The 14,759-nt window shown below is 38.7% G+C and overlaps 1 protein-coding gene across 1 annotated transcript in view; it reads left to right on the top strand.

Annotated features, from left to right (window-relative positions):
* Positions 1–14,759, top strand: part of chrm3a (cholinergic receptor, muscarinic 3a) — a 102,614-nt gene that overhangs the window by 29,094 nt on the left and 58,761 nt on the right. Inside the window, exon 2 of the mRNA XM_084736135.1 lies at positions 6,608–6,722. The gene's annotated coding sequence lies outside the window, so the exon portion shown is untranslated. The remainder of the gene's footprint in view (positions 1–6,607; positions 6,723–14,759) is intronic.

Below are 14,759 nucleotides of genomic sequence, written 5' to 3'. Positions count from 1 at the left end.
CAGTCTAGAGTCGGTGTATGTATTTAAAAATCTGTTAATGTGAGAGTGCTAACAGGTTCCTTTTGAATCTTGGTGGTAGCGTGACCCTTGTGTTTATATTTGGATCGTAGATCGTGTCTTTGAAGAGCTTGGCAACTGCAGTTTTTTTCTCAGGTCACAAAGACCTGTTCTGCCGTCAGTGCTGATATGTCTGAACACAAATATCGAATGAATCTTAAATGAGTCGTAAAATTGGCTGTGGCAGTGGAGATGTTGTCTCACTGCGGAACTCTTTAAAAATATGACTTTTAAGAAATGTGAAGGAGTGAAGGAATATTTTGGCTTTTGGCAAATTTTCAAGGCCTTTCTGTTCGGTCCTGCTTCTTGGAAAGCTTACATAAGAAAAAACTGTGTTACAGATCACTTTCAATGTTTCTAACTTCTTGAAGCAGATGAGTTTTGTTCAAACGTGTTACTGACAGATCTGAGCGTCACTGCAAGTTGAACTTTTTGCTCTTAAGGTGTCAGATACCTCGACAAATATAGATCTCAGTTTGAGGTGAATTGATTTTAAGAGAGAAATTGCTTTATTCTGCTATAAGCCTTTAAAAGTCATGCTCCATAGTGCATTTTATCTGTCCTTTATTTCAAGCTATCCACTCTTGCTGTCTCATTTTCATGTTCACCCCTCATCTCTTTCCTTCCTTTACAGCCTCCTGGGCTTTATAGTGGCTGCTTCTCTTCCATCTGTTTCCCAATCAATTTGGCCTCATTTCCTGCCAATCGGTCCACCTCCATGGGCTACGGCTCATTTAAGGAAGCATCGCGAGTTGAGCTCATCAGCTGTAGTTATGGTGATCAGTCTGTGAGGCTCTCAGCGTCACGGAAGCTTGTCTGGAATTCGGCAGTTCATTTGAAGTTTTGTATATAGCCCTTTAGAAGACCACTGGGTGAGGAGGGTGTGTGTGTGAGGGTTTGTGGAAACGACAGTGTTTTAACAGATGGTTCACAAATTTACTCAATTTAAAGGAGAAATATGTACAACCCCATTTCCAAAATAAGCTTGGACATTGTGTAAAACTTAAATAAAAACAGAATGAAATGATTTGCAAAAATATTTTGACCTGTATTCAATTTAAAACAGTACAATAACAAAATGTAAAACATTTAACATAATTAACTTTATTGTTTTTTGCAAATATACACTTAATTTTATGCCTGCAACACCTTCTAAAAAAGTCATGACAGGGTCGTATTTACCACCGTGATACATTACCTTTATTTTTTACAACACACAATAAGCATTTGGAAACTGAGGACACCAACTGAAGTTTTGAGAGTGAAATTCTTTCCCATTGTTGCTTAATATTTGATCTCAAGTGCTTAACAGTCTGGGGTTTGCATTGCCTCATAATGCACCGTGCATTTTAGCTTAGCTTTATATTGACAAACAGTTGACAGTTACAAACAGCTGATCAACTTACGATGTAGGACTCATTGTTGCTTGTCATTGTCAAAAATATTATATTGCACTCATATAGGTCCTGTGACCTTTAATATACTGTTTATGGCTCCGACTTGCTATTTGGACTGCAGTACTCCTGCTCCTACTACTTTTGAATGTTTGGGTGTTACATATTGCTCCTTTAACCATGTGAAAATTTAATAAAGAAAGCAAATACTATAATTTATTGACTGACTGGTTTCTGTTGGTGTAATGCACAGTTTTTTTGAAATTCAGACTGAAAGTCACATACAGACAACTGATTGTAATCTGCATACAGAGCACTGTTGGTTCATTTTAATCGCAGAATTGGGTGTAACTGTTTGCAAAAAACAAAACATCGTCCCATTTCAGCAAACATGACTATCATTACTTTATTGCCACTTTCTCAAACATTGTAATCAGTTATCATCATCATGTATTTGTTTAGGACAGGCACCACACTCATTCAGTATTTACCATCATCCATATTTCTTTTTCTTTTGGAGCTGCTGTCCCTCACATTGAGTTCATGTGGTTCTCTATAACAAAACAGACTGCTACCAGAAAAATTTAAACTATGCGTCCTCACCAAAGTGCAAGAACGACGTATTTTCCTTTTCTCTCATAAATTTTGAAAGCAATCTTAAGCTCGCAGCGTCATGAGTGTTGATCCGGAGAAAGCAGAGCAGTCCTACTGGTCAATGAGGTGCAGTCACATCTATTAACCTCTCCCATTTTACATGAGCTTCAGAAGACACTTTTGTCAGTCCGGTTAAAGTCTTATTTTGGGTTAAGCTGTTTCAGGCCTCCTTGATATTCTGCAATTGAGTTTCCCAGCTGACATGCATGAACCAATTAACAGAATATCCCTGTCCACCTTTGTGGCTGCAAAGATCCCTCAGTGAAATAATTCTCCACTGAGCAGACGGTGTGACTGCATTGTGCTTCCTTGGCTTTACAGTGGGTTGTGGAGACCCTTTTTTTAGCCCAGCACATCATTTCATATTTAAAAAATACACCTTCAAATGAAGGTCATCAAAAGTACTGATACTTTGATTTTTTTTTAATATTACATGCTTAAAATACTTATGGAGAAAGATAATTGATTGCTGAGTCTCATTCCCAAGTCATGACGCACTGGGCTAGTGCAAGTGTCTGCAACCTGCACCCTGGAGCTACATGTGGCTCTTTTCCCCTCTCCAGTGGCTCCCTGTGGGACCTAGGAAGACTCAAGACTAGAGGTGAGGGAAATGGGACTGTGAGTGTTGAGTAGATGAAGATTTTTTTTTTTGAGTCTAGGCTACACATTTTCACAGTTGACAAATGCAAGAATCACTTTTGGCCTCCAACAATAAATGAAAATAAAAATGTTAATGAAGAACCATCATTTCTTTTTAAATTTTTTGCAAAACCCACAGGCAGACATTGGAGAAGGGCAAATACTAGTTTTATATTGAAGTTTAACACTCTTGTAATGTGACAACTTTACTGCACATTTTAAAAATATGCCCCAGAGAAGTCTTTTTTTCAGATATGTACCTTACTAGATGTATGTAATACAACATTACATCTAAACTAAGCATTGAAATCCATATATGGATTGCTTTTTTTGTACTGTATGTGTGAGAGAACTGTCTTCTTTACTGTGATCCAAGAAAATCTTAATGTGGTTTTAATCACACTCTGTCCACACAATGCAGAGCCGTGGTGTCTGTGCTGCGCATGAAGTAGCCGGTCTTATCAGTGGGAGCAGATGGAGAGCGTCCAAGTGAGAGGCTCAGTCTGGCTCCATGTATGTCATAAGTAAGAGGATGACCTTGGCTGATTCTCAACTGCAGTTAAACCATAAGAAACACACACTTTCTGTCCTTTTCTGTCTGTCTTTGTGTGCGTCTCTGTCCTTTTTTGCCTCTCTTTGTCTCTTACACGTTTGCTCCTACACATTCCTGTATGCAGTATTACAGCTGGAGACAATATACACTCCTCCACACTATCACTTCATCAAAAAGAGCCAATTTGTAAGACACTCAGTGAGGCATGCAGGTTCTTGCAATGCCCTTACAAGAAGCACATTTGCATTTGAGTCATTTGCAGCATTTATCACCATGGGATGAGGTATTTGCTGTAAAGTTAAGATGGTGCTTGATAGTTAATATCAGAAGCAGGCTCGGTAAACAGTCATCCTCTTTTTGTCTAAGCATTCAGTGAAATTTGAGCCCCATTTTTTATCATGCCCCAACAGAACCCGCAGCTCTTAAATCAACCCAACACTGGGCATTTGACTCGTATAACATAAATCTGCAAAGACATTAATCAAGCGCAGTTTTTTAGGGTCTGTGTAGTTGTTCTCGCTTTGCTGCACTCACGGGAAAGGATAAACAGTCAGTGAAAGGTGATATCAATGTATTTTCGGCCAATAAATTTGAAGGGCTTTGCTCGTAGATTTATGTTGGACCATAGCTAGGTGAGATAAGGGGCTCCATTTGGGCGGAAGAGAGAAGTGAGTATGTGAGCAAAAGTGTCATGAGATTTACAGGGTTTAATCTGCACAATCCAACCCATCATGTTTGAGCCGCTGCCACTGTGGGTTCTATGTGCTCAGTGGATGTGTGCTGTAATGATCAATCTCCTCTGTTGGCTTGAGGAGGCTGCAGACTCCAGTGTGCTGCCTTTAATACACATGAAGGCACCAGGTGGTTCTTTTCACCAACAAGTTTTACTGTTGCATAATGCATGCAGTGGTTTACTTAGCCTAGTTATAACGGAAGTGCTTACTTAAAGGAGACTGACTGACACTATATAAAAACTAGTTGTCATGTTGAGCTAAGTTGTTATAAATATTTACACCCAGTGGCAGGTGTGACTGTTACATAACTAACAGTTACTCCAATAATCAACTGACAAACGAAGAGCTTTAGCTTGATAAATTATTATCTGTTTAGAATAAAGAGTAGATAAAATAGAACACGGTCAACACATTTGACCTGACGCTTGATAAAATGCTGTTGGAACTGGAAAGATTTTTTACATTAGTATTTTCATAATGACCTAATAACCTTGGCTAGGCAGCATTGTTAGATATTTCCCTGCATGAGCACTCTTGACACACACATTTCTCCATGTATGCATATATTAAAGAAACAAAGCAACATCTACATTTCAAATATTAAGAAATTTAGTTTAACTGCAACAGATAACCAATTAATCAATTAATCTACCTATTATTTTCACAATTAATTATATAGTCTTAAAAAATGTGTGAAAAATGCTCATCACAATTTCCCAGAGTCCTTTTGACCAACCAGCAGTCCAAAAACCAAAGAATCCTTATTTATTCATAAGCGACAAAGAAAAGCAGTAAATCCTTGCATTTAAAAAGCTGGCACCAGCATGGGTGTAATAACTAATGTAATATTCTGAGGCCTGAAAGCCTTTGAAAACCTCTGGAATAATCAATTAATCGACTGATCTTTGCAACTCTAGCCTTTACAAACACAAGTAATGGATTTAGAGAAATCTGGTGCAAAACAACTGAAATCCCAACATTGCCACAAATTTTTAACATACGTCTGTTGTTGGAGTCGCCTCAGCAATGACCAGAACAGCGTCTGTCTCCCAGCCTACAAATACCACAGATTTTATTTTCGGTGCAGGTAATTGATGCAGAGCTTTGTGATTTGCCCCTGTGCCTTCCAGGTGCCCGTTGTATGAATGCATATTCTTGTCATATTCCTCACAGTTGCATTTTGAAAATGAGCTCTTCAAGATTTTCTTCTTCAGAGTAATTCGCTGTGAGGCTGAGAACTAAAGCTTATATAATTACTTGACCTTTTATCTGTAGCTTTAAAGGAGTGGCCTTCACACGTACTGTATGACACATTTCTGTTCCAGATTGGTAATGAGCTATTGTACAGTCACATTCACACTCTATCTGGATAATTACCATTTCATATTATTGTGGGAAAAGCCTCCCCTCATTCATAGGGTATTTTGTCAGATCCTGCTGTGGTTTTAAAGTAGAAACTTGAACATGGTAATTGTCTCATTTGGTCCTCTTTGTGGCTCACTTGAGGACGCCCCTGCAGACTCAGCGAAAATGTGAAGCGAGGTCGTCAGTAGAAGGATGAAGCACCCGTTTTGTTAGCAAACAGTTGTGGATTTTTATTTAAATTGTTGTGATTTTAGTTCTGTTGTAATGCAGCCAGTGAAAATGTCAGTGTTATTAATGTCAATGCAAAGAGAATCGTCCTCGCCCAGAAATGTCATGCAACGACCCATTAGAAGAGAAATGTTTCCTCGATTGACCTTTGAGGTGTGATTTGTATATGTGATGCAAAAAAAAAAAAAAAGACAAGTGCACTCATTTATTTCACAGCACCCTGAGGTGTTTTACTATTATTATCGAGGCAAGTGCATTGACTGTCCTCCACTCTGTCATCCTTATTCATTTATCCATCCAAGCTAGCTATGACTTCCGTTTTTAATAAATGCTTTTTCAGTCTGGGAACTGCTCCATTACTTTTGATTATTTTTAAAGGGAAGCTCATTTTTTTTGTAGTACATTCATATTTGTCTCTTAAGACTTGAAGACTGTTTTAACGAGCTCTCATAAGGTCTGCTTCCTTAGCCCCTGGCTAGATCCAGCTATGTGCAGCAGGCAACTCTACTAGACCAAGACTATATAAGGCATGAACACTTCCCTAGACATGAAGACATGCCATTCTTCCCTTTGACAGATATTATCCAGTGGGGAATGGTAGCTACACTACTCAAGTAGATCCCTGATTAAAACATATTGCATAAGAAAAGTTTTACTGGGAGCAATATGAGCTATTTGGCAGTGACATGCATGAAAATATATACAAATTAGTTGCAGACTAAAGACTTTTGGCTCTACTTTGAGCCATTTGGAAAAAGGTATATTTTCTGGATGGAAAGAGTGGTTGTTTTGCTTGCAGTTGTAGTGACATAGTGTTATCGTTGTTCCCACCGGTTGAAACTTGCCCTCCATTTAAAATAAAAAAAAAAAAGTCAGTGTGCTAAAGGTGCTTCACTTCCTAATTTGGATAAATAATCTTAAACTTATTCTCTCCTGTCCTCTCCTTCTCCCTCTGACCTCTTGCTCACTTGTCTGCCTCCCAGATGCCATGATTCGGCCTGAGGAGGATAATCGCACACCCCGAGCAGACAGCATGGACACCAAAAGGCACTCAGCTGAAAGGTGACCTCCAGACACTCCACCTCCCCAAAACATTTGGTAAGTCAGAGAATTTCTTTTATTCACGAATGATCTCCCCACCGCCTTGTCAACGTCTGTCAAGATGTGCAGCTCCAAGCCATTTACTAATGTTCATGTTAGACATTTTAAATGAAGCCCTCTAAAGCAGAACACATTATCTAGTATATTTTTATCTGCTTTTATCAGTCCTGCCTTTGGAAATAAAAAGTTTGATGTGGATTTTTTTTCCTTTTATCCACCCTGAAGCATTGATTGACTAATCCATGCTTAAGAATGGCCATTTCTGGTAAAGTGGGAAGAAAAAAAAAATCTTAATTTTGTGTCTTTTTCTTAATGAGAGAAGTATATAATGGTATTTTATCTGAAATAGCCCTCAGTAGGATCAGTAAGACTTTACACAAAATGCACCTGCACCACTTTATACCTGAGTGTTTGTGACTGTGAGTATGTGTGTGTAAAAAACATATGATAAAGGGTATTAAGCAGTCTTTAAAGAGTGGCTTGGCTGTGCTTGCACTAGACAGATGACCTCATTCACAAATGTTTTCATATTTTCTCTCTTAAAGAATAAGATATTCTATATTTTCATTATTGTCAATAAATTCCATTTAAAGACCAAAGACAAAAATTCTCTTGGTTATCTCTCAACACTTTCAACTGCTCTGTCTGTGGCACTCAGCCCCAACCCCATTTGTTCCTACTGACAACTTAAAAGTAATTTAAAAAATTCACACATAAATCATTTTACCTTTGAAAAATGCTCGGTAATCTACTACATTAGCTGGGCGCTGTAGTTTGCATTAAACATTAGTCAGAGTAGAGCAAATGGTATGTTTGTGGGGAACTATTTTCAGCCCCATATTAATCAGATACAGGGTAGATTTATTTATTATTTTACCATTTGGGACTGTATAACAAGATTAAGTTGTTTATGCCACTCAGAAAAACAAACATTTACAAAAATTCTAGACAGCGGATTTGGTGAATGAATAGCAAATCATAGAAATAAAAAATAAACCAAACTCACGACATGTCAAGAGGAAGCTGCTCTGTCATCTTTTGGTACAGCAGGAATACTTCTATATCTCTTGCCAGATGGCAGCAGGCAGAACAGGCCGTGGCTTGGGTGTGAATTGCCTTTTAGTGTCCTCTGGGCTCTGCGCAGACACCTCACCTCACTTGCTCGGTAGATGGGTACCAATGATGTCCTTCTGTCCTGGGCCGTGCACATCCCATGCCAGTTAGTGATGTTTCCAGTCAGGATGTTTTCTGCTGCTCCAAGTACTTGGTGTGGGAATTTTGCCCTTTTAAGTTTCCTTTAGAAATACAGCCATTTCTGAGCCTTCTTTCCCAGGGTAGAGATATGTACTGTCCATGACAGGTTCTCTGTGATGCTGATTCCCAGGAACCTAAAACTGTTGCTCTGCTCCACCCAGATCCACTGATGTAGACAGCAGTGTATGTCTTTGCCTCCTTTTCCTGAAGTCAACAATCAGCTCCTTGGTTTTGCTGATTCTGAGCAGTCGGTGATTCACACAGGCTTGGTCACTAGACTTATCCTTTAAATGCATTTGTCAAATCTGAAAAGTAGAAAAATAATAGTGTAGACCACCAAATTGTAAGTACCCATGTGAAAATGTTGTTGAGTCATGTTTGATCTTAATTTGGATGCACATTCCAGTCAGTTTATTAGCATTAGCAAAGGCCCATATAGGGAAGCAGTCCTCAGCGGTGGGTGTAAAACATCTGTAAGTTATTACCTGTGGAAACAAAATATCAGCACGCAAAAGACCAAGACAAATAAACAAATATAATGTTAATAGCCTGACAACAACAACCACAATATCAAAACATCACTATCCCTACCTCTACTATTGGTAATTATAATAAATGTGATGTGTAATAATGCCCGTTACATAGAAATTGAGAGAGTGGGACAAAGTGTGCTGCATGAACACAGCATGTGTGTGGTTTGATTCAAAATAAGAACCCTAGAAATGTCACTGAAGGTCCAGTATTAGCGCCACTGGAGAGGGACATGCAGTTCTTCAGCAACTGAAATGGATATGTGTGGTAGAGCCAAAATTGCAGAGGCTGATTTTGGTTGTACAGCGAGAATTGCCACTTGTGACCTAGCAGCAGTAATACAGGCATCCATGTCCTGTATTTCTGTGATTCACCCTCGACAGCACATGTGAGGGGCTCATTTCAACTGGAGTGGAAACATTGTGACAAAAAATGAAAATAGTAAATCAAGTAGGATGTTTTATACATGTGTTTCACAGTGTAGGTTATGTTTTATTTATCCATCCATGCCCTAAAACTTGTCACAAAACATTTGGTTTAGGAGTGGTTCTGAGCACACATAAAAAGCTTAGATTACTCTTTGTTTTCTGAATGAAAAGAAATGCCAGGAGTTATAAAACCATAACCTTGTTTGAGAGTAATAAAATTCATCCCCTGAGCGCAACAGACATAGAGCTGGTTTTATGTGATAGTACTATCTACATGGTGCATCATCCGGCAAAGCTTGTTCTGTGATAAAATATTACCTTCAACTGCTCTGGAAAGTTAGCTTAAAATGAAGTAGCCTTTGGCGAGAGTGCCTCTTTATGGAAATCAGGTTTTGCACTGAGATGATTGATAGTGGTGTAGAGAACCTCGGGCTATAATCAATGCAATCTCTGTAAGTGAAACTAACACAAATAAACATTATATTCAAGCAAACATGAAAAAATAATAATTTTCATTAACTGGCCGAAGGCAGGGCTCATTTTTCATGGAGGAAATGGTGCATATGTACAGTATACATGCTGTTTTATACAGAGTTTGTTGGGTTTTCAGTTTGTCACCCAGGGTATGTGTGAGTGTGAGTACAACAGCAGGAATGGTTGAAAGCACTCGAGCATTGGATAGAATTCAGTCAGCATGCATTTAATTTTGGGTCCGCAATAACAGGAGGCACAGGCACGGTTACACATGAGATACGGACAAGCACATTTGGGGGTGTGAGTGTAGGAAGGCACAGATAAACCATTTTTGTCACCTCATTTCTTAGAATATGATTACCTGTCCAAAGTAATGAGTTTGTCCCACATTTGTTCTGTCTTATCTGTTTCAGCTATTTGCCACATTGTTAGGTTTTATTGGACATTCACATTGTTTAGTGGCAGATTGTAATCATTGATTTAAGGCCTGAGATGCTTAGAGGAATTTTGTTTATCCGAAACCCGCAATTGAAGAGGTCACTGGATGAATCCCCTCAACACAAGAGTAAACTGATATTCCAGAAACTCTAAAAAATGTTCTTCCATCTTATTTGTTACTGAGTGAAGTTTAGTTTCTAGTTAGAAATTACAGTAATTATATGAGACATATTTCATATAGTAAAGAGAACATTTCATGTGCTGGAATAATAGAATATATCAGGCATTACCACCCCTTGTAACCACTATCATCTGGCATGATTTGCAGATGATCATTTCCTGCTCATTGTCTGACTTTTTTTCCCCTCTTCAATCATTCCCAAATCACAAACAGGATAAAACCAAAGCTTTCTGTATGTAGTCTAACTGCTTAGCTTAGTTTTTGACATAAAAATCTAGTAATGCTCTACCATTATCAGTTCTTTTAATGTTTTGGTTTTATTTATTATCACTCTGCAGCCTCTCCCCTGCCTCTCCCCTTTGTGTTGGGGCAGCTCCTCCACACACACACACACACCCAAACACACACACATAGTGAAGGCAACAGAGAGATTGCAGTGGAGACAGTGAACCAACTCGAAGATGAAAGAAAGCTGAAGGAATTTTTTTATCTGCTCTGTCCACAGATTCATCCACTGCCGCTTTACACAAGCAAAGTGCGTTTGCTCGACTGTGCAGCACTTTGTTTCAAAGCAGGATGGTTTCTCTCTTTTTCAAGACGATTTGGTACCAGCTAAAACTAAAGGCAGTAAATCTAGTTTGCAGAAGCACTGTAAAGTGTAAAAGTGTAGAAAAGATTTAGATGTTTCAAAAGTAGCAAATTCATGATAACTACATGCAGAATGTTTTGCATTTTGCTCCATTTTTCTTATTCTATCTCTACAATAAATTATCTGCGGTTCCTTGCTGAATATTCTAACTATGTCTGTCAATATCGAACTGATTGAGTGTTTGTGGGAACAAAAGGTGAGTTACAGTGAGGAAACCAGTCCAATGGGACTTCATTAGGCAGTGGAGATCTGTACTATAATACTTCAGACATTATAAAAAAACTGTTTGGTATTCAGTTGCAGTTCTCAGGGGCTCATACATGCAATTATAGAATAATCCTTGACTAAGTTAGGAAATCTCTGATCTAACAAATCCATTAATACGCACATGGATGCACACACACACACACACACACACACACACACACACACACACACACACACACACACACACACACACACACACACACTTAAACTAAGCCTGCACTGCTGAAGTCTTTACTGTCCACACAGTGCTCTGATGAAACTAGCAAGATTAGGGATATTTAAACATGGCATTTTTCAGTCTTCCTAAAAACTCTTCAGCTGTGCATAATGGGAATCTCAATCTTCATTAATAGTTTTTCAATTTCATCTACAAGTGTGGAAGCAGTTTGCAATGATGTGTGTTTTCTAGTAATGCACTAATCAGGATTTTTCAGGTTAATTAATATTAAATGTCTATCGATTCCACTGTTTCAATCTGAAAGTTCAACATTTACATAAAGCATATAGAAAAGTACATTAAGTGTAAGTTAAAAGTAGCAGAACAGTTTAGACATGTTGGGCAGAACCATTTATTCTGCACTGTATTTCTACACTCCCTCCACATAGTTTTACACTTACAGAACTCAACACTTGTTCACTGAATAAGAATTGTCTAACAGATATTTAATTTGTTTAATACGTATAAACCTAAGACAAGGTTGAGGGCATCAGCGCTGTAACCTTGAGAGAAAGCTTCCATTTGAAAGACCTTTGTGGAGTCGTCTTTTAAATGCAGAGTGTCTGCATCTGTTAGGACAGAATTTGGACAGCCTCTCTGTCCGTGCTGAAGTTCAAATACAGTTTTTAACCAGATGCAAATTTTGTTAAACCTCTGCTCTCTGCTCCGTCAGTGTGTATATACTGCATGTCTTCATCGAAACAGTTGGCTGGGCTGCATTTTTTGAGTAACTCGAATCAAACTGTATTTTTGCAACAAAAAGAGCATAATGAGACATTTTGACAGCTGGTGTAGCTGTAGCACAATGGATTATAATGAATAAAGGATGTTATTTGGATCAGCCTTTACACAGCTGTTAATGATACCAAATGCTACCAAAAAGCCTTGCTTGGACTGGTTAATGATGTTGCTGCTTGGCTTCAGACATTTCATACTTGTGACAAATAATGTCTTCATGTGTTGCATAGTGTATATTGCACATTAGGTTAAACTTCAATAAGGTTTGCAGCAGTTTTGAAGTGAAGTTTAGTGCATTACTGCAATAATAATCATACACACAGACAATTTTAATCTTTCTATACCTGTGTATTTGAACTGATCAGTTAGTACCAATAGACTGATGGGACTGATGACAGTAGCTAAGGTGATTGGTTAGAACAATATTCTTGTCTAGTCCATCCATGCATCCTACATCCATTCATTCATGTATCCATCCATCCATCCATTTTCTTCCACTTATCTGTGGTCAGGTTGCAGTGGCAGCAGGCTGAGCAGATGTCCCTCTCCCCAGGTCCCTCAGGATGTCTGAGGCCCTCACCGATAGTTGTCCAACTTAAAAAACAAGAAACAAAAATCCCAGGCCTATTACAATGTGCTCTGTCCAAACCTTTGTTTGTTTTAATAAAACTTAGAAAGTTAGATGTTACTTTTTTGGACACAGTCCACAGTGTATTAAAGCGAACCAAAGCTTTCATACACCTTATTACTTAAGTGTTACATTTGTAGCCAGAAATCTTGTGACCTTTCAAGTCCATTCTTTATTGAGTCGAGATGTTTATGCATGTGTGATGTATTAGTTGCTTTAGGGGACAGTGTTGAACTTCACACAAACACAGGGATGTTGAGATGGAGCGGGCCTGTGGGTATGAGGTGAAGCCTCTGGGGACAGATTGAAGAAGTCAGGGATATATAGCGAAAGAAATGTATCCCAGCTGCTGCAGCACCACAGACCCACAGCTGTGACACTGTTTCTCTTTTATTCTGGAATCAGAGTGTAGAGTTGCTGTCATGTCAAGACTGAACACTGTGTCGCACTAGAGTCTACTCTACATGGTAAACATTTGTACTACTTTGTGATTTTATAATAGAAACACAAGTTAAGACAGTGTGTGATTGTTAAAAAAAGAAAACAAGATACACTAATTCCTTGGCTATTGCAATGTTTTGATGCAATTTTGTTTTTGTTTTTTTTAGTATTGAGGCATTATTGTTTATTCTTTGCATTGCCAGTCTCCAGTATTCCAGTATAATCTAGTATGAGACCGACGGTGGCCAGTGTGACAGCAGTGAACACAGTACCAGTGTGTTTTGTTTTCAGTCAGGTAATTCAGCGGCTAGGTCTACAGCTAAACAAGCTAACTAGCTAATGCCAGCTACGGATAACAGCAGACAGTGGTTAGCCTACTTTAGCAACAAAGACACGTAATGACAACAGTCCTAAACATTCATAAAGACTCCTTCATTTAAATGACTGGCAATCTTAAGCACACCCCTCCAAATAAACTGTTGCCATTTTTCCCCATCCTCCGAGGTGTGTGGGGTGGGTGTGATGTCACGTATTGTGTTGCACATAATGAGTCTAATTTGGTTTCCCGCCATACTGCATAACCCTGCAGCCAAGTCCCTTTCCTGCACTTTACCAGCTCTCATCCACTGACTGCTCTGTCCAAAGGCAGCTTTGGCTCAAACTGCTGCCTCTTTCTGTCAATATGTTTGCTCCACAGCAATCTGTCTTTTCTGTGATCGTGTTTTCCTGCAAAAAGCTTGCCCTGTTCTCAGCACTTATCTTGTATATCTTTGGTGCAGTTCTGTAATGTCTCGGCTGTTATTATGCCTTTCAGGTGCTTCTTTAAAATTTCATTATCACCCTGTTGGCACCAGAAGCTCTATAGTCGTATGCTTGTGCAGCTTCAAAGTATTTTTCTATACAATGACTCCATGGGACTCATTTTAACCTTTCCCTCAACTCTAACTTTGATGTTTTTATCTCCTCCACTCCCTATGAGAGCATTATCTTAAGAAATATACCAAAGTCGTCACCACAGCTTTATTTTAGAAATTGTGAGCTAAAATACATAAACTGTGTGCCCTTTGTACCCTTTAACTGTCTTCTGCTTTATCTGCTGAATATGATCTTTGTCATTTACTGCCTTTATAACACCTCTGTAAGCTTTTTCCAGAGCTCTGATGATGTTGAAGTTATTTTTTTTATCCTTTGCAGTTTACACTTGGCAGGTTTTAACTTTGAATATGTTTCAGCTTTCATCTGCAGGTTAGTGTTGTTCATGGGAACATTTTAGTACATGAAGTACAGCTTTTCTAACAGCCCTTTCCTTACCCAACACCAAATTTTATCTTCTGATTATTATGTCAGTTTCCTTTTATTATATTCTTAAAAGCTTAAGGGTACAAGTGTACTAATGGGAAGAAAACTTCTTGTGATGAGCGACAAAACTTTCATAAATTTTTTCCGTCACCTGCCTTCCCGTTTTTTTCCTTCCCCTCCCTCCGCAGAATTCCCTGGTTTTATTGTCCTTCCTCCTTCAGCTGCCAGAACACACAGTCCCATACCTGCTGGAGACAGTGTCCAGATGTATCTCTCCAACTTTTCTCCTGTGGCATAAATATATTTTTATGTGGTGGCGTTCAATTCATGCAGCTCCTCAGTGAACCAGCCGACATGTTATGCAGCACCATGGAATGCACTGGTGGAAACAGCACTGTAGACTGACCTCGGTACATGTTTGCAATATTTAACACACCCTTTACACTTCATACTAGACACTCCAGGATTTTTTATAGGATATTTTTATAT

The sequence above is a fragment of the Lutjanus erythropterus genome, chromosome 14 (genome assembly GCF_056507025.1).
Source record: "Lutjanus erythropterus isolate fLutEry1 chromosome 14, fLutEry1.hap2, whole genome shotgun sequence".
NCBI classification, from domain to species: domain Eukaryota; kingdom Metazoa; phylum Chordata; class Actinopteri; order Lutjaniformes; family Lutjanidae; genus Lutjanus; species Lutjanus erythropterus.
The sequence above is the reverse complement of the archived record's forward strand: the minus strand, read 5'-3'. Positions and strand labels throughout refer to the sequence as shown.